General features: G+C 35.4%; 1 long non-coding RNA gene across 1 annotated transcript; it reads right to left on the bottom strand.

The window, feature by feature from the left end:
* Positions 1 to 5,791: 5,791 nt before the first annotated feature.
* LOC145421362 (uncharacterized) lies at positions 5,792 to 16,507 on the bottom strand. Its single transcript, XR_013902695.1, has 2 exons — positions 15,759 to 16,507; positions 5,792 to 5,871 (listed from the first exon to the last, which is right to left on the bottom strand). It is a non-coding gene; the product is annotated as an uncharacterized LOC145421362 (long non-coding RNA).
* Positions 16,508 to 21,750: the final 5,243 nt, after the last annotated feature.

The raw sequence follows: 21,750 nt of genomic DNA, 5'->3' as shown, positions 1-21,750 counted from the left end.
CCTAAGAAATGAGAAAAGAACATTTAGAGTCAGAAAACATCTGAATGAATATTAAAAGGTCATATTCTTTGAATCACTGAATGACTCAAATGTGATCCCTCCACTTTGATCCACACAGTTTAAAAAGTTTAAATGCCTGAGCTTTGAAAGATACGGTGTTGGAAAGAGAACAATAATGGCGACAATTTGAGGGTAAAATGATGGCTGTAACACTGTGGACACAGCAGCAGTTGAAAGAGAAGTGCTTAAGATGAATCTTGGTACAGTGGCAGGCAGAGCTCGTTAAGCAGGCAGGTGTGAGCCTGGTTGCTATAGTGACCGCACCCAATGGCTCCATACACACGTACACAGACATGCGCCTCACTTTTGCTGCTTAAAATGAACAGAAAAGTCAGGCCGAAACAAATCGTTCCCAAATGAAAAGTAAAAGTCGTATTGACAAAATTCTTTCACCGTGAGCGACAGCAGCTTCTAGTCTACTGAATTCTCAGTTTTCATGCCTGTGGAGTTTATTATATGGACGTGGTGACAGTGGAAAGACACCATGCTCTTCTGATTTTCAAACGAACCTTCTGAGCCATTTTAACATTAGAGTCTATGGAAGAGTTGGAGGGAGGAGGCTGTGCATTGGTGACATTTACGAAAGAACCATAACACCTAGGACAATAGTAAACACATTGGATGAAAGAGGACAGCCATGGCTACGTTTTGAGGGTAAAATCATACCTGTAGAGCAAACGCTGCGGACACAGCAGCAGTTTTAAAAAATATTTTAAGATTAATTTTTTTGCTCCTCTCACTCTAGCAGTTGAGCTGCCTCACTCTAGCCCCAACATTCCGTCCCATACACACCCATTATAAACTCTGAAACGGGTGAAAAAACATCATGAAACTTAAACTGGAACTGAAGAAAAAGTATAATAGATATTGAAAAGATAAATACAAGTTGAATAGTTGAATGTCTTGTCTTCGTTTTAAAGTTTGAATGGTGGCTCTATGTGAACGTATGTTGAAGTAGTAAGAGTTTAAAAATGAGTAAGTTGAATGAGAATTTGAAGGGTCTCCCCATTGAAATACATGGGAAATTTTTGTTGAATAAAGTTGAATAAAATTAAAAATATAAATGTTAAAAATGAGAAAAATAGAAGCAATGTTGTCCAAAATAATAGGAATCTAACGATGTTTGAATGGTTTTTCTAAGTTGAACGGTTTTGAAGGAGTAGGCTTTCAAAAAACGTACGGAATAGATAATAATAAAATAGAACTAGAAAGTGCATTTTCTGAAGAAACTGCAGTGTGAATGCTTGAATCTGAATGTATGCACTGAAATGAATTAATTGCTGAATTTTGAGTTAAAAATATTGAATGAGATTAAAAAAAACAAAAAAAAAACGAATTTAACCTGAAAACAAAGGTGCTGAACTGCTAAAAGCTGAAGGTTACACAGAAGAAGGAGTTGGAAAAAAACTGAAAATGTTTTAAATGTAAATTAGAAAACCCTAAGAAATGAGAAAAGAACATTTAGAGTCAGAAAACATCTGAATGAATATTAAAAGGTCATATTCTTTGAATCACTGAATGACTCAAATGTGATCCCTCCACTTTGATCCACACAGTTTAAAAAGTTTAAATGCCTGAGCTTTGAAAGATACGGTGTTGGAAAGAGAACAATAATGGCGACGTTTTGAGGGTAAAATGATGGCTGTAACACTGTGGACACAGCAGCAGTTGAAAGAGAAGTGCTTAAGATGAATCTTGGTACAGTGGCAGGCAGAGCTCGTTAAGCAGGCAGGTGTGAGCCTGGTTGCTATAGTGACCGCACCCAATGGCTCCATACACACGTACACAGACATGCGCCTCACTTTTGCTGCTTAAAATGAACAGAAAAGTCAGGCCGAAACAAATCGTTCCCAAATGAAAAGTAAAAGTCGTATTGACAAAATTCTTTCACCGTGAGCGACAGCAGCTTCTAGTCTACCTAATTCTCAGTTTTCATGTCTGTGGAGTTTATTATATGGACGTGGTGACAGTGGAAAGACACCATGCTCTTCTGATTTTCAAACGAACCTTCTGAGCCATTTTAACATTAGAGTCTATGGAAGAGTTGGAGGGAGGAGGCTGTGCATTGGTGACATTTACGGAAGAACCATAACACCTAGGACAATAGTAAACACATTGGATGAAAGAGGACAGCGATGGCTACGTTTTGAGGGTAAAATCATACCTGTAGAGCAAACGCTGCGGACACAGCAGCAGTTTTAAAAAAGATTTTAAGATTAATTTTTTTGCTCCTCTCACTCTAGCAGTTGAGCTGCCTCACTCTAGCCCCAACATTCCGTCCCATACACACCCATTATAAACTCTGAAACGGGTGAAAAAACATCATGAAACTTAAACTGGAACTGAAGAAAAAGTATAATAGATATTGAAAAGATAAATACAAGTTGAATAGTTGAATGTCGTGTCTTCGTTTTAAAGTTTGAATGGTGGCTCTATGTGAACGTATGTTGAAGTAGTAAGAGTTTAAAAATGAGTAAGTTAAATGAGAATTTGAAGGGTCTCCCCATTGAAATACATGGGAAATTTTTGTTGAATAAAGTTGAATAAAATTAAAAATATAAATGTTAAAAATGAGAAAAATAGAAGCAATGTTGTCCAAAATAATAGGAATCTAACGATGTTTGAATGGTTTTTCTAAGTTGAACGGTTTTGAAGGAGTAGGCTTTCAAAAAACGTACGGAAAAATAATAAAATATAATAATAATAAAGATTCGAATAACAATACTGTGAATGCTTTTCAAGCATTCACACTAACTAGAAAGTGCATTTTCTGAAGAAACTGCAGTGTGAATGCTTGAATCTGAATGTATGCACTGAAATGAATTAATTGCTGAATTTTGAGTTAAAAATATTGAATGAGATAAAAAAAAACAAAAAAAAAAACGAATTTAACCTGAAAACAAAGGTGCTGAACTGCTAAAAGCTGAAGGTTACACAGAAGAAGGAGTTGGAAAAAAACTGAAAATGTTTTAAATGTAAATTAGAAAACCCTAAGAAATGAGAAAAGAACATTTAGAGTCAGAAAACATCTGAATGAATATTAAAAGGTCATATTCTTTGAATCACTGAATGACTAAAATGTGATCCCTCCACTTTGATCCACACAGTTTAAAAAGTTTAAATGCCTGAGCTTTGAAAGATACGGTGTTGGAAAGAGAACAATAATGGCGACAATTTGAGGGTAAAATGATGGCTGTAACACTGTGGACACAGCAGCAGTTGAAAGAGAAGTGCTTAAGATGAATCTTGGTACAGTGGCAGGCAGAGCTCGTTAAGCAGGCAGGTGTGAGCCTGGTTGCTATAGTGACCGCACCCAATGGCTCCATACACACGTACACAGACATGCGCCTCACTTTTGCTGCTTAAAATGAACAGAAAAGTCAGGCCAAACAAATCGTTCCCAAATGAAAAGTATAGGTCGTATTGACAAAATTCTTTCACCGTGAGTGACAGCAATGTCTAGTCTACCTAATTCTCAGTTTTCATGCCTGTGGAGTTTATTATATGGACGTGGTGACAGTGGAAAGACACCATGCTCTTCTGATTTTCAAACGAACCTTCTGAGCCATTTTAACATTAGAGTCTATGGAAGAGTTGGAGGGAGGAGGCTGTGCATTGGTGACATTTACGAAAGAACCATAACACCTAGGACAATAGTAAACACATTGGATGAAAGAGGACAGCGATGGCTACGTTTTGAGGGTAAAATCATACCTGTAGAGCAAACGCTGCGGACACAGCAGCAGTTTTAAAAAAGATTTTAAGATTAATTTTTTTGCTCCTCTCACTCTAGCAGTTGAGCTGCCTCACTCTAGCCCCAACATTCCGTCCCATACACACCCATTATAAACTTTGAAACGGGTGAAAAAACATCATGAAACTTAAACTGGAACTAAAGAAAAAGTATAATAGATATTGAAAAGATAAATACAAGTTGAATAGTTGAATGTCTTGTCTTCGTTTTAAAGTTTGAATGGAGGCTCTATGTGAACGTATGTTGAAGTAGATACAGTTTAAAGAGGAGGAATTTGAATGAGAATTTGAAGGGTCTCTCCATTGAAATACATTATAAATTTTTGTTAAATAAAGTTGAATAAAATTAAAAATATAAATGTTAAAAATGAGAAAAGTAGAAGCAGTCATGTCCAAAAGAATAGGAATCTAATGGTGTTTGAATGGTTTTTCTAAGTTGAACGGTTTTGAAGGAGTAGGAGTACAAAAAACGTACGGAATAGATAAAATATAATAACTAGAAAGTGCATTTTCTGAAGAAACTGCAGTGTGAATGCTTGAATCTGAATGTATGCACTGAAATGAATTAATTGCTGAATTTTGAGTTAAAAATATTGAATGAGATTTAAAAAAAACAAAACAAAAAAAAAAACGAATTTAACCTGAAAACAAAGGTGCTGAACTGCTAAAAGCTGAAGGTTACACAGAAGAAGTTGGAAAAAAGCTGAAAATGTTTTAATTGTAAATTAGAAAAACCTAAGAAATGAGAAAAGAACATTTAGAGTCAGAAAACATCTGAATGAATATTAAAAGGTCATATTCTTTGAATCACTGAATGACTAAAATGTGATCCCTCCACTTGGACCCACACAGTTTAAAAAGTTTACATCTCTGAGCTTTGAAAGACAAGATGTTGGAAAAAGAACAACGATGGCGACGTTTTGAGGGTAAAATGATGGCTTTAACACTGTGGACACAGCAGCAGTTGAAAGAGAAGTGTTTAAGATGAATCTTGGCAGAGAGAGAGAGAGAGCTCGTTAAGCAGGCAGGTGTGAGCCTGGTTGCTATAGTGACCGCACCCAATGGCTCCATACACACGTACACAGACATGCGCCTCACTTTTGCTGCTTAAAATGAACAGAAAAGTCAGGCCCAAACAAATCGCTCCCAAATGAAAAGTACATGTCGTATTGACAAAATTCTTTCACTGTGAGCGACAGCCATGTCTAGTCTACCTAATTCTCAGTTTTCATGCCTGTGGAGTTTATTATATGGACGTGGTGACAGTGGAAAGACACCATGCTCTTCTGATTTTCAAACGAACCTTCTGAGCCATTTTAACATTAGAGTCTATGGAAGAGTTGGAGGGAGGAGGCTGTGCATTGGTGACATTTATGAAAGAACCATAACACCTAGTACAATAGTAAACACATTGGATGAAAGAGGACAGCCATGGCTACGTTTTGAGGGTAAAATCATACCTGTAGAGCAAACGCTGCGGACACAGCAGCAGTTTTAAAAAAGATTTTAAGATTAATTTTTTTGCTCCTCTCACTCTAGCAGTTGAGCTGCCTCACTCTAGCCCCAACATTCCGTCCCATACACACCCATTATAAACTCTGAAACGGGTGAAAAAACATCATGAAACTTAAACTGGAACTGAAGAAAAAGTATAATAGATATTGAAAAGATAAATACAAGTTGAATAGTTGAATGTCTTGTCTTCGTTTTAAAGTTTGAATGGTGGCTCTATGTCAACGTATGTGGAAGTAGATACAGTTTAAAAATGAGTAAGTTGAATGAGAATTTGAAGGGTCTCCCCATTGAAATACATGGGAAATTTTTGTTGAAAAAAGTTGAATAAAATTAAAAATATAAATGTTATAAATGAGAAAAATAGAAGCAGTCATGTCCAAAAGAATAGGAATCTAATGGTGTTTGAATGGTTTTTCTAAGTTGAACGGTTTTGAAGGAGATAGAGTACAAAAAACGTACGGAATCCATAATAATAAAATATAATAAAATAGAATAAAGATTCGAAGAACAATACTGTGAATGCTTTTCAAGCATTCACACTAACTAGAAAGTGCATTTTCTGAAGAAACTGCAGTGTGAATGCTTGAATCTGAATGTAAGCACTGAAATGAATTAATTGCTGAATTTTGAGTTAAAAATATTGAATGAGATAAAAAAAAAAACAACCCGAATTTAACCTGAAAACAAAGGTGCTGAACTGCTAAAAGCTGAAGGTTACACAGAAGAAGAAGTTGGAAAAAAACTGAAAATGTTTTAAATGTAAATTAGAAAACCCTAAGAACTGAGAAAAGAACATTTAGAGTCACAAAACATCTGAAAGAATATTAAAAGGTCCTATTCTTTGAATCACTGAATGACTAAAATCCCTCCACTTGGATCCACACAGTTTAAAAAGTTTAAATGCCTGAGCTTTGAAAGATACGGTGTTGGAAAGAGAAGAACGATGGCGACGTTTTGAGGGTAAAATGATGGCTGTAACACTGTGGACACAGCAGCAGTTGAAAGAGAAGTGTTTAAGATGAATCTTGGCAGAGTGGCAGGCAGAGGTCGTTAAGCAGGCAGGTGTGAGCCTGGTTGCTATAGTGACTGCACCCAATGGCTCCATACACACGCACACAGACATGCACCTCACTTTTGCTGCTTAAAATGAACAGAAAAGTCAGGCCGAAACAAATCGTTCCCAAATGAAAAGTAAAAGTCGTATTGACGAAATTCTTTCACCGTGAGCGACAGCAGCTTCTAGTCTACTGAATTCTCAGTTTTCATGCCTGTGGAGTTTATTATATGGACGTGGTGACAGTGGAAAGACACCATGCTCTTCTGATTTTCAAACCAACCTTCTGAGCCATTTTAACATTAGAGTCTATGGAAGAGTTGGAGGGAGGAGGCTGTGCATTGGTGACATTTATGAAAGAACCATAACACCTAGTACAATAGTAAACACATTGGATGAAAGAGGACAGCCATGGCTACGTTTTGAGGGTAAAATCATACCTGTAGAGCAAACGCTGCGGACACAGCAGCAGTTTTAAAAAAGATTTTAAGATTAATTTTTTTGCTCCTCTCACTCTAGCAGTTGAGCTGTCTCACTCTAGCCCCAACATTCCGTCCCATACACACCCATTATAAACTCTGAAACGGGTGAAAAAACATCATGAAACTTAAACTGGAACTGAAGAAAAAGTATAATAGATATTGAAAAGATAAATACAAGTTGAATAGTTGAATGTCTTGTCTTCGTTTTAAAGTTTGAATGGTGGCTCTATGTCAATGTATGTGGAAGTAGATACAGTTTAAAGAGGAGGAATTTGAATGAGAATTTGAAGGGTCTCCCCATTGAAATACATTATAAATTTTTGTTGAAAAAAGTTGAATAAAATTAAAAATATAAATGTTAGAAATGAGAAAAATAGAAGCAGTCATGTCCAAAATAATAGGAATCTAACGGTGTTTGAATGGTTTTTCTAAGTTGAACGGTTTTGAAGGAGTTAGATGCCAAAAAACGTACGGAAGATGATATAATAACTAGAAAGTGCATTTTCTGAAGAAACTGCAGTGTGAATGCTTGAATCTGAATGTATGCATTGAAATGAAATAATTACTGAATTTAAGTTAAAAATTTTGAATGAGATTAAAAAAAAACCCCGAATTTAACCTGAAAACAAAAGTGCTGAACTGCTAAAAGCTGAAGGTTACACAGAAGAAGAAGTTGGAAAAAAGCTGAAAATGTTTTAATTGTAAATTAGAAAAACCTAAGAAATGAGAAAAGAACATTTAGAGTCAGAAAACATCTGAAAGAATATTAAAAGGTCATATTCTTTGAATCACTGAATGACTAAAATGTGATCCCTCCACTTTGATCCACACAGTTTAAAAAGTTTAAATGCCTGAGCTTTGAAAGATACGGTGTTGGAAAGAGAACAATAATGGCGACGTTTTGAGGGTAAAATGATGGCTGTAACACTGTGGACACAGCAGCAGTTGAAAGAGAAGTGCTTAAGATGAATCTTGGTACAGTGGCAGGCAGAGCTCGTTAAGCAGGCAGGTGTGAGCCTGGTTGCTATAGTGACCGCACCCAATGGCTCCATACACACGTACACAGACATGCGCCTCACTTTTGCTGCTTAAAATGAACAGAAAAGTCAGGCCGAAACAAATCGTTCCCAAATGAAAAGTAAAAGTCGTATTGACAAAATTCTTTCACCGTGAGCGACAGCCATGTCTAGTCTACCTAATTCTCAGTTTTCATGCCTGTGGAGTTTATTATATGGACGTGGTGACAGTGGAAAGACACCATGCTCTTCTGATTTTCAAACGAACCTTCTGAGCCATTTTAACATTAGAGTCTATGGAAGAGTTGGAAGGAGGAGGCTGTGCATTGGTGACATTTATGAAAGAACCGTAACACCTAGGACAATAGTAAACACATTGGATGAAAGAGGACAGCCATGGCTACGTTTTGAGGGTAAAATCATACCTGTAGAGCAAACGCTGCGGACACAGCAGCAGTTTTAAAAAAGATTTTAAGATTAATTTTTTTGCTCCTCTCACTCTAGCAGTTGAGCTGCCTCACTCTAGCCCCAACATTCCGTCCCATACACACCCATTATAAACTCTGAAACGGGTGAAAAAACATCATGAAACTTAAACTGGAACTGAAGAAAAAGTATAATAGATATTGAAAAGATAAATACAAGTTGAATAGTTGAATGTCTTGTCTTCGTTTTAAAGTTTGAATGGTGGCTCTATGTCAATGTATGTGGAAGTAGATACAGTTTAAAGAGGAGGAATTTGAATGAGAATTTGAAGGGTCTCCCCATTGAAATACATTATAAATTTTTGTTGAAAAAAGTTGAATAAAATTAAAAATATAAATGTTAGAAATGAGAAAAATAGAAGCAGTCATGTCCAAAATAATAGGAATCTAACGGTGTTTGAATGGTTTTTCTAAGTTGAACGGTTTTGAAGGAGTTAGATGCCAAAAAACGTACGGAAGATGATATAATAACTAGAAAGTGCATTTTCTGAAGAAACTGCAGTGTGAATGCTTGAATCTGAATGTATGCATTGAAATGAAATAATTACTGAATTTAAGTTAAAAATTTTGAATGAGATTAAAAAAACCCCCCGAATTTAACCTGAAAACAAAAGTGCTGAACTGCTAAAAGCTGAAGGTTACACAGAAGAAGAAGTTGGAAAAAAGCTGAAAATGTTTTAATTGTAAATTAGAAAAACCTAAGAAATGAGAAAAGAACATTTAGAGTCAGAAAACATCTGAAAGAATATTAAAAGGTCATATTCTTTGAATCACTGAATGACTAAAATGTGATCCCTCCACTTTGATCCACACAGTTTAAAAAGTTTAAATGCCTGAGCTTTGAAAGATACGGTGTTGGAAAGAGAACAATAATGGCGACGTTTTGAGGGTAAAATGATGGCTGTAACACTGTGGACACAGCAGCAGTTGAAAGAGAAGTGCTTAAGATGAATCTTGGTACAGTGGCAGGCAGAGCTCGTTAAGCAGGCAGGTGTGAGCCTGGTTGCTATAGTGACCGCACCCAATGGCTCCATACACACGTACACAGACATGCGCCTCACTTTTGCTGCTTAAAATGAACAGAAAAGTCAGGCCGAAACAAATCGTTCCCAAATGAAAAGTAAAAGTCGTATTGACAAAATTCTTTCACCGTGAGCGACAGCCATGTCTAGTCTACCTAATTCTCAGTTTTCATGCCTGTGGAGTTTATTATATGGACGTGGTGACAGTGGAAAGACACCATGCTCTTCTGATTTTCAAACGAACCTTCTGAGCCATTTTAACATTAGAGTCTATGGAAGAGTTGGAAGGAGGAGGCTGTGCATTGGTGACATTTATGAAAGAACCGTAACACCTAGGACAATAGTAAACACATTGGATGAAAGAGGACAGCCATGGCTACGTTTTGAGGGTAAAATCATACCTGTAGAGCAAACGCTGCGGACACAGCAGCAGTTTTAAAAAAGATTTTAAGATTAATTTTTTTGCTCCTCTCACTCTAGCAGTTGAGCTGCCTCACTCTAGCCCCAACATTCCGTCCCATACACACCCATTATAAACTCTGAAACGGGTGAAAAAACATCATGAAACTTAAACTGGAACTGAAGAAAAAGTATAATAGATATTGAAAAGATAAATACAAGTTGAATAGTTGAATGTCTTGTCTTCGTTTTAAAGTTTGAATGGTGGCTCTATGTCAATGTATGTGGAAGTAGATACAGTTTAAAGAGGAGGAATTTGAATGAGAATTTGAAGGGTCTCCCCATTGAAATACATTATAAATTTTTGTTGAATAAAGTTGAATAAAATTAAAAATATAAATGTTAAAAATGAGAAAAATAGAAGCAGTCTTGTCCAAAAGAAGAGGAATCTGAAGGTGTTTGAATGGTTTTTCTAAGTTGAACGGTTTTTAAGGAGTTAGATGCCAAAAAACGTACGGAATATGGAATAATAGATAACTAGAAAGTGCATTTTCTGAAGAAACTGCAGTGTGAATGCTTGAATCTGAATGTATGGACTGAAATGAATTAATTGCTGAATTTTGAGTTAAAAATTTTGAATGAGATAAAAAAAACAAAAAAACAACTGAATTTAACCTGAAAACAACAGTGCTGAACTGCTAAAAGCTGACGTTTAACATAGAAGAAGAAGTTGGAAAAAAGCTGAAAATGTTTTAAATGTAAATTAGAAAAACCTAAGAAATGAGAAAAGAAAATTTAGAGTCAGAAAACATCTGAATTAATATTAAAAGCTCATATTCTTTGAATCACTGAATGACTAAAATGTGATCCCTCCACTTTGATCCACACCGTTTAAAAAGTTGACATTTCTGAGCTTTGAAAGACACTGTGTTGGAAAGAGAACAACGATGGCGACGTTTTGAGGGTAAAATGATGGCTTTAACACTGTGGACACAGCAGCAGTTGAAAGAGAAGTGCTTAAGATGAATCTTGGTACAGTGGCAGGCAGAGCTCGTTAAGCAGGCAGGTGTGAGCCTGGTTGCTATAGTGACCGCACCCAATGGCTCCATACACACGTACACAGACATGCACCTCACTTTTGCTGCTTAAAATGAACAGAAAAGTCAGGCCGAAACAAATCGTTCCCAAATGAAAAGTAAAAGTCGTATTGACAAAATTCTTTCACCGTGAGTGACAGCAGCTTCTAGTCTACTGAATTCTCAGTTTTCATGCCTGTGGAGTTTATTATATGGACGTGGTGACAGTGGAAAGACACCATGCTCTTCTGATTTTCAAACGAACCTTCTGAGACATTTTAACATTGGAGTCTATGGAAGAGTTGGAGGGAGGAGGCTGTGCATTGGTGACATTTATGAAAGAACCATAACACCTAGGACAATAGTAAACACATTGGATGAAAGAGGACAGCCATGGCTACGTTTTGATGGTAAAATCATACCTGTAGAGCAAACGCTGCGGACACAGCAGCAGTTTTAAAAAATATTTTAAGATTAATTTTTTTGCTCCTCTCACTCTAGCAGTTGAGCTGTCTCACTCTAGCCCCAACATTCCGTCCCATACACACCCATTATAAACTCTGAAACGGGTGAAAAAACATCATGAAACTTAAACTGGAACTGAAGACAAAGTATAATAGATATTGAAAAGATAAATACAAATTGAATAGTTGAATATCTTGTCTTCGTTTTAAAGTTTGAATGGTGGCTCTATGTCAACGTATGTGGAAGTAGTAAGAGTTTAAAAATGAGTGAATTGAATGAGAATTTGAAGGGTCTCCCCATTGAAATACATGGGAAATTTTTGTTGAAAAAAGTTAAATAAAATTAAAAATATAAATGTTAAAAATGAGAAAAATAGAAGCACACCATTCCAAAAGAAGAGGAATCTAATGGTGTTTGAATGGTTTTTCTAAGTTGAACGGTTTTGAAGGAGATAGTCGGCGAAAAACGTACGGAATAGGAAAAAATAATAATAATAAAGATTAGAATAACAATACTGTGAATGCTTTTCAAGCATTCACACTAATAAAGATTCGAATAACAATACTGTGAATGCTTTTCAAGCATTCACACTAAATATAACTAGAAAGTGCATTTTCTGAAGAAACTGCAGTGTGAATGCTTGAATCTGAATGTATGCACTGAAATGAATTAATTGCTGAATTTTGAGTTAAAAATATTGAATGAGATTAAAAAAAACCCCAAAAAACCCCGAATTTAACCTGAAAACAAAGGTGCTGAACTGCTAAAAGCTGAACGTTACACAGAAGAAGAAGTTGGAAAAAAGCTGAAAATGTTTTAATTGTAAATTAGAAAACCCTAAGAATTTAGAAGAGAACATTTAGAGTCAGAAAACATCTGAATGAATATTAAAAGTTCATATTCTTTGAATCACTGAATGACTAAAATGTGATCCCTCTGCTTGGATCCACACAGTTTAAAAAATTTAAAAGTCTGAGCTTTGAAAGACACGGTGTTGGAAAAAGAACAACGATGGCGACGTTTTGAGGGTAAAATGATGGCTTTAACACTGTGGACACAGCAGCAGTTGAAAGAGAAGTGTTTAAGATTAATCTTGGCAGAGTGGCAGGCAGAGCTCGTTAAGCAGGCAGGTGTGAGCCTGGTTGCTATAGTGACCGCACCCAATGGCTCCATACACACGTACACAGACATGCACCTCACTTTTGCTGCTTAAAATGAACAGAAAAGTCAGGCCGAAACAAATCGTTCCCAAATGAAAAGTAAAAGTCGTATTGACAAAATTCTTTCACCGTGAGTGACAGCAGCTTCTAGTCTACTGAATTCTCAGTTTTCATGCCTGTGGAGTTTATTATATGGACGTGGTGACAGTGGAAAGACACCATGCTCTTCTGATTTTCAAACGAACCTTCTGAGCCATTTTAACATTAGAGTCTATGGAAGAGTTGGAGGGAGGAGGCTGTGCATTGGTGACATTTATGAAAGAACCATAACACCTAGGACAATAGTAAACACATTGGATGAAAGAGGACAGCCATGGCTACGTTTTGAGGGTAAAATCATACCTGTAGAGCAAACGCTGCGGACACAGCAGCAGTTTTAAAAAAGATTTTAAGATTAATTTTTTTGCTCCTCTCACTCTAGCAGTTGAGCTGTCTCACTCTAGCCCCAACATTCCGTCCCATACACACCCATTATAAATTTTGAAACGGGTGAAAAAACATCATGAAACTTAAACTGGAACTGAAGAAAAAGTATAATAGATATTGAAAAGATAAATACAAGTTGAATAGTTGAATGTCTTGTCTTCGTTTTAAAGTTTGAATGGTGGCTCTATGTCAATGTATGTGGAAGTAGATACAGTTTAAAGAGGAGGAAGTTGAATGAGAATTTGAAGGGTCTCCCCATTGAAATACATTATAAATTTTTGTTGAATAAAGTTGAATAAAATTAAAAATATAAATGTTAAAAATATGAAAAATAGAAGCAGTGTTGTCCAAAAGAATAGGAATCTAACGGTGTTTGAATGGTTTTTCTAAGTTGAACGGTTTTGAAGGAGTAGGATTACAAAAAACGTACGGAATAGATAATAATAATAAAATATAATAATAAAGATTAGAAGAACAATACTGTGAATGCTTTTCAAGCATTCACACTAATAAGAAAGATTTGAAGAACAATACTGTGAATGCTTTTCAAGCATTCACACTAATAAAGATTAGAAGAACAATACTGTGAATGCTTTTCAAGCATTCACACTAATAATAATAAAGATTCGAATAACAATACTGTGAATGCTTTTCAAGCATTCACACTAATAATAATAATAATAAAGATTCGAATAACAATACTGTGAATGCTTTTCAAGCATTCACACTAATAAAGATTCGAATAACAATACTGTGAATGCTTTTCAAGCATTCACACTAATAAAGATTCGAATAACAATACTGTGAATGCTTTTCAAGCATTCACACTAATAATAATAATAATAATAAAGATTCGAATAACAATACTGTGAATGCTTTTCAAGCATTCACACTAATAAAGATTCGAATAACAATACTGTGAATGCTTTTCAAGCATTCACACTAATAAAGATTCGAATAACAATACTGTGAATGCTTTTCAAGCATTCACACTAAATATAACTAGAAAGTGCATTTTCTGAAGAAACTGCAGTGTGAATGCTTGAATCTGAATGTATGCACTGAAATGAATTAATTGCTGAATTTTGAGTTAAAAATATTGAATGAGATTAAAAAAAACCCCAAAAAACCCCGAATTTAACCTGAAAACAAAGGTGCTGAACTGCTAAAAGCTGAACGTTACACAGAAGAAGAAGTTGGAAAAAAGCTGAAAATGTTTTAATTGTAAATTAGAAAACCCTAAGAATTTAGAAGAGAACATTTAGAGTCAGAAAACATCTGAATGAATATTAAAAGTTCATATTCTTTGAATCACTGAATGACTAAAATGTGATCCCTCTGCTTGGATCCACACAGTTTAAAAAATTTAAAAGTCTGAGCTTTGAAAGACACGGTGTTGGAAAAAGAACAACGATGGCGACGTTTTGAGGGTAAAATGATGGCTTTAACACTGTGGACACAGCAGCAGTTGAAAGAGAAGTGTTTAAGATTAATCTTGGCAGAGTGGCAGGCAGAGCTCGTTAAGCAGGCAGGTGTGAGCCTGGTTGCTATAGTGACCGCACCCAATGGCTCCATACACACGTACACAGACATGCACCTCACTTTTGCTGCTTAAAATGAACAGAAAAGTCAGGCCGAAACAAATCGTTCCCAAATGAAAAGTAAAAGTCGTATTGACAAAATTCTTTCACCGTGAGTGACAGCAGCTTCTAGTCTACTGAATTCTCAGTTTTCATGCCTGTGGAGTTTATTATATGGACGTGGTGACAGTGGAAAGACACCATGCTCTTCTGATTTTCAAACGAACCTTCTGAGCCATTTTAACATTAGAGTCTATGGAAGAGTTGGAGGGAGGAGGCTGTGCATTGGTGACATTTATGAAAGAACCATAACACCTAGGACAATAGTAAACACATTGGATGAAAGAGGACAGCCATGGCTACGTTTTGAGGGTAAAATCATACCTGTAGAGCAAACGCTGCGGACACAGCAGCAGTTTTAAAAAAGATTTTAAGATTAATTTTTTTGCTCCTCTCACTCTAGCAGTTGAGCTGTCTCACTCTAGCCCCAACATTCCGTCCCATACACACCCATTATAAATTTTGAAACGGGTGAAAAAACATCATGAAACTTAAACTGGAACTGAAGAAAAAGTATAATAGATATTGAAAAGATAAATACAAGTTGAATAGTTGAATGTCTTGTCTTCGTTTTAAAGTTTGAATGGTGGCTCTATGTCAATGTATGTGGAAGTAGATACAGTTTAAAGAGGAGGAAGTTGAATGAGAATTTGAAGGGTCTCCCCATTGAAATACATTATAAATTTTTGTTGAATAAAGTTGAATAAAATTAAAAATATAAATGTTAAAAATATGAAAAATAGAAGCAGTGTTGTCCAAAAGAATAGGAATCTAACGGTGTTTGAATGGTTTTTCTAAGTTGAACGGTTTTGAAGGAGTAGGATTACAAAAAACGTACGGAATAGATAATAATAATAAAATATAATAATAAAGATTAGAAGAACAATACTGTGAATGCTTTTCAAGCATTCACACTAATAATAATAATAATAATAAAGATTCGAATAACAATACTGTGAATGCTTTTCAAGCATTCACACTAATAAAGATTCGAATAACAATACTGTGAATGCTTTTCAAGCATTCACACTAATAAAGATTCGAATAACAATACTGTGAATGCTTTTCAAGCATTCACACTAATAATAATAATAATAATAAAGATTCGAATAACAATACTGTGAATGCTTTTCAAGCATTCACACTAATAAAGATTCGAATAACAATACTGTGAATGCTTTTCAAGCATTCACACTAATAAAGATTAGAAGAACAATACTGTGAATGCTTTTCAAGCATTCACACTAATAATAACTAGAAAGTGCATTTTCTGAAGAAACTGCAGTGTGAATGCTTGAATCTGAATGTATGCACTGAAATGAATTAATTGCTGAATTTTGAGTTAAAAATATTGAATGAGATTAAAAAAAAACAAAAAAAAAAACGAATTTAACCTGAAAACAAAGGTGCTGAACTGCTAAAAGCTGAAGGTTACACAGAAGAAGGAGTTGGAAAAAAACTGAAAATGTTTTAAATGTAAATTAGAAAACCCTAAGAAATGAGAAGAGAACATTTAGAGTCAGAAAACATCTGAATGAATATTAAAAGGTCATATTCTTTGAATCACTGAATGACTCAAATGTGATCCCTCCACTTTGATCCACACAGTTTAAAAAGTTTAAATGCCTGAGCTTTGAAAGATACGGTGTTGGAAAGAGAACAATAATGGCGACAATTTGAGGGTAAAATGATGGCTATAACACTGTGGACACAGCAGCAGTTGAAAGAGAAGTGCTTAAGATGAATCTTGGCACAGTGGCAGGCAGAGCTCGTTAAGCAGGCAGGTGTGAGCCTGGTTGCTATAGTGACTGCACCCAATGGCTCCATACACACGTACACAGACATGCGCCTCACTTTTGTTGCTTAAAATGAACAGAAAAGTCAGGCCGAAACAAATCGTTCCCAAATGAAAAGTAAAAGTCGTATTGACGAAATTCTTTCACCGTGAGCGACAGCAATGTCTAGTCTACCTAATTCTCAGTTTTCATGCCTGTGGAGCTTATTATATGGACGTGGTGACAGTGGAAAGACACCATGCTCTTCTGATTTTCAAACGAACCTTCTGAGCCATTTTAACATTAGAGTCTATGGAAGAGTTGGAGGGAGGAGGCTGTGCATTGGTGACATTTATGAAAGAACCATAACACCTAGGACAATAGTAAACACATTGGATGAAAGAGGACAGCGGTGGCTACGTTTTGAGGGTAAAATCATACCTGTAGAGCAAACGCTGCAGACACAGCAGCAGTTTTAAAAAATATTTTAAGATTAATTTTTTTGCTCCTCTCACTCTAGCAGTTGAGCTGCCTCACTCTAGCCCCAACATTCCGTCCCATACACACCCATTATAAACTCTGAAACGGGTGAAAAAACATCATGAAACTTAAACTGGAACTGAAGAAAAAGTATAATAGATATTGAAAAGATAAATACAAGTTGAATAGTTGAATGTCTTGTCTTCGTTTTAAAGTTTGAATGGTGGCTCTATGTCAATGTATGTGGAAGTAGTAACAGTTTAAAGAGGAGGAAGTTGAATGAGAATTTGAAGGGTCTCCCCATTGAAATACATTATAAATTTTTGTTGAATAAAGTTGAATAAAATTAAAAATATAAATGTTAAAAATATGAAAAATAGAAGCAGTGTTGTCCAAAAGAATAGGAATCTAACGGTGTTTGAATGGTTTTTCTAAGTTGAACGGTTTTGAAGGAGTAGGATTACAAAAAACGTACGGAATAGATAATAATAATAAAATATAATAATAAAGATTAGAAGAACAATACTGTGAATGCTTTTCAAGCATTCACACTAATAAGAAAGATTTGAAGAACAATACTGTGAATGCTTTTCAAGCATTCACACTAATAAAGATTAGAAGAACAATACTGTGAATGCTTTTCAAGCATTCACACTAATAATAATAAAGATTTGAATAACAATACTGTGAATGCTTTTCAAGCATTCACACTAATAATAATAATAATAATAAAGATTCGAATAACAATACTGTGAATGCTTTTCAAGCATTCACACTAATAAAGATTCGAATAACAATACTGTGAATGCTTTTCAAGCATTCACACTAATAAAGATTCGAATAACAATACTGTGAATGCTTTTCAAGCATTCACACTAATAATAATAATAATAATAAAGATTCGAATAACAATACTGTGAATGCTTTTCAAGCATTCACACTAATAAAGATTCGAATAACAATACTGTGAATGCTTTTCAAGCATTCACACTAATAAAGATTAGAAGAACAATACTGTGAATGCTTTTCAAGCATTCACACTAATAATAACTAGAAAGTGCATTTTCTGAAGAAACTGCAGTGTGAATGCTTGAATCTGAATGTATGCACTGAAATGAATTAATTGCTGAATTTTGAGTTAAAAATATTGAATGAGATTAAAAAAAAACAAAAAAAAAAACGAATTTAACCTGAAAACAAAGGTGCTGAACTGCTAAAAGCTGAAGGTTACACAGAAGAAGGAGTTGGAAAAAAACTGAAAATGTTTTAAATGTAAATTAGAAAACCCTAAGAAATGAGAAGAGAACATTTAGAGTCAGAAAACATCTGAATGAATATTAAAAGGTCATATTCTTTGAATCACTGAATGACTCAAATGTGATCCCTCCACTTTGATCCACACAGTTTAAAAAGTTTAAATGCCTGAGCTTTGAAAGATACGGTGTTGGAAAGAGAACAATAATGGCGACAATTTGAGGGTAAAATGATGGCTATAACACTGTGGACACAGCAGCAGTTGAAAGAGAAGTGCTTAAGATGAATCTTGGCACAGTGGCAGGCAGAGCTCGTTAAGCAGGCAGGTGTGAGCCTGGTTGCTATAGTGACTGCACCCAATGGCTCCATACACACGTACACAGACATGCGCCTCACTTTTGTTGCTTAAAATGAACAGAAAAGTCAGGCCGAAACAAATCGTTCCCAAATGAAAAGTAAAAGTCGTATTGACGAAATTCTTTCACCGTGAGCGACAGCAATGTCTAGTCTACCTAATTCTCAGTTTTCATGCCTGTGGAGCTTATTATATGGACGTGGTGACAGTGGAAAGACACCATGCTCTTCTGATTTTCAAACGAACCTTCTGAGCCATTTTAACATTAGAGTCTATGGAAGAGTTGGAGGGAGGAGGCTGTGCATTGGTGACATTTATGAAAGAACCATAACACCTAGGACAATAGTAAACACATTGGATGAAAGAGGACAGCGGTGGCTACGTTTTGAGGGTAAAATCATACCTGTAGAGCAAACGCTGCAGACACAGCAGCAGTTTTAAAAAATATTTTAAGATTAATTTTTTTGCTCCTCTCACTCTAGCAGTTGAGCTGCCTCACTCTAGCCCCAACATTCCGTCCCATACACACCCATTATAAACTCTGAAACGGGTGAAAAAACATCATGAAACTTAAACTGGAACTGAAGAAAAAGTATAATAGATATTGAAAAGATAAATACAAGTTGAATAGTTGAATGTCTTGTCTTCGTTTTAAAGTTTGAATGGTGGCTCTATGTCAATGTATGTGGAAGTAGTAAGAGTTTAAAAATGAGTAAGTTGAATGAGGATTTGAAGGGTCTCTCCATTGAAATACATTATAAATTTTTGTTAAATAAAGTTGAATAAAATTAAAAATATAAATGTTAAAAATGAGAAAAGTAGAAGCATTCATGTCCAAAAGAATAGGAATCTAACGGTGTTTGAATGGTTTTTCTAAGTTGAGCGGTTTTGAAGGAGTGAGATGCCAAAAAACGTACGGAATATATAATAATAATAATAATAATAATAATAATAAAGATTCGAATAACAATACTGTGAATGCTTTTCAAGCATTCACACTAATAATAAAGATTAGAATAACAATACTGTGAATGCTTTTCAAGCATTCACACTAATAATAAAGATTCGAATAACAATACTGTGAATGCTTTTCAAGCATTCACACTAATAAACTAGAAAGTGCATTTTCTGAAGAAACTGCAGTGTGAATGCTTGAATCTGAATGTATGCACTGAAATGAATTAATTGCTGAATTTTGAGTTAAAAATGTTGAATGAAATTAAAAAAAAACAAAAAAACAAATTTAACCTGAAAACAAAGGTGCTGAACTGCTAAAAGCTGAAGGTTACACAGAAGCAGAAGTTGGAAAAAAAGCTGAAAATGTTTTAAATGTAAATTAGAAAACCCTAAGAAATGAGAAAAGAACATTTAGAGTCAGAAAACATCTGAATGAATATTACAAGGTCATATTCTTTGAATCACTGAATGACTAAAATGTGATCCCTCCACTTGGACCCACACAGTTTAAAAAGTTTACATCTCTGAGCTTTGAAAGACAAGATGTTGGAAAAAGAACAACGATGGCGACGTTTTGAGGGTAAAATGATGGCTGTAACACTGTGGACACAGCAGCAGTTGAAAGAGAAGTGTTTAAGATGAATCTTGGCACAGTGGCAGGCAGAGCTCGTTAAGCAGGCAGGTGTGAGCCTGGTTGCTATAGTGACTGCACCCAATGGCGCCATACACACGTACACAGACATGCACCTCACTTTTGCTGCTTAAAATGAACAGAAAAGTCAGGCCCAAACAAATTCTTCCCAAATGAAAAGTACATGTCGTATTGACAAAATTTTTTCACCGTGAGCGACAGCCATGTCTAGTCTACCTAATTCTCAGTTTTCATGCCTGTGGAGTTTATTATATGGACGTGGTGACAGTGTAAAGACACCATGCTCTTCTGATTTTCAAACGAACCTTCTGAGCCATTTTAACATTAGAGTCTATGGAAGAGTTGGAGGGAGGAGGCTGTGCATTGGTGACATTTATGAAAGAACCATAACACCTAGTACAATAGTAAACACATTGGATGAAAGAGGACAGCCATGGCTACGTTTTGAGGGTAAAATCATACCTGTAGAGCAAACGCTGCGGACACAGCAGCAGTTTTAAAAAAGATTTTAAGATTAATTTTTTTGCTCCTCTCACTCTAGCAGTTGAGCTGCCTCACTCTAGCCCCAACATTCCGTCCCATACACACCCATTATAAACTCTGAAACGGCTGAAAAAACATCATGAAACTTAAACTGGAACTGAAGAAAAAGTATAATAGATATTGAAAAGATAAATACAAGTTGAATAGTTGAATGTCTTGTCTTCGTTTTAAAGTTTGAATGGAGGCTCTATGTGAACGTATGTTGAAGTAGATACAGTTTAAAGAGGAGGAATTTGAATGAGAATTTGAAGGGTCTCTCCATTGAAATACATTATAAATTTTTGTTAAATAAAGTTGAATAAAATTAAAAATATAAATGTTAGAAATGAGAAAAATAGAAGCAGTCATGTCCAAAAGAATAGGAATCTAACGGTGTTTGAATGGTTTTTCTAAGTTGAACGGTTTTGAAGGAGATAGATTACAAAAAACGTACGGAATACAGAATAATAAATAAAATAGAATAAAGATTAGAAGAACAATACTGTGAATGCTTTTCAAGCATTCACACTAATAAAGATTAGAAGAACAATACTGTGAATGCTTTTCAAGCATTCACACTAATAATAAAGATTCGAATAACAATACTGTGAATGCTTTTCAAGCATTCACACTAATAAGTTTAACTGGAATTCTGTACACTGAAAAACAAACAGCACATAAAAAACACAAACAAACAGCCAGTGCCTTCATCTGTCCATTAAATGTCAAATATCACATTGACCCGTAGTCTCTGCTCGTCAGCACATGCTTTTAAATTTCCCCTAATTTCCTTCGGGATTAATAAAGTATTCTGATTCTGATTCTGATTAGAAAGAGCTCCATATCCTCTGCAAACTGAAAAACAAAGAGAAAGAAGTCCCTCTACACAAAAACACTGCAGATGACAGGCCAAGCAAACATCTGTTGATCTGTTTGAATGCCTCCTCATCATGTGAGCCTTGAAGTTGTTTTTTTTTTCAAGAAGACTAAGACCACAGTGAGGGTATTTCCTTTTCATGGACTTTCCATAAACTGCAGTTTCATTTAGCACAGAGGGTAGAACACATGAATGTTCTACCAAAGATTCAGAAAATGGTTTAGATGCTGCAGACAAGACATCGAGACGGAGATGGGGCTCCACG

Source organism: Astatotilapia calliptera, chromosome 17 (genome assembly GCF_964374335.1).
Source record: "Astatotilapia calliptera chromosome 17, fAstCal68.1, whole genome shotgun sequence".
NCBI classification, from domain to species: domain Eukaryota; kingdom Metazoa; phylum Chordata; class Actinopteri; order Cichliformes; family Cichlidae; genus Astatotilapia; species Astatotilapia calliptera.
This window is presented reverse-complemented; position numbering and strand designations above follow the sequence as displayed.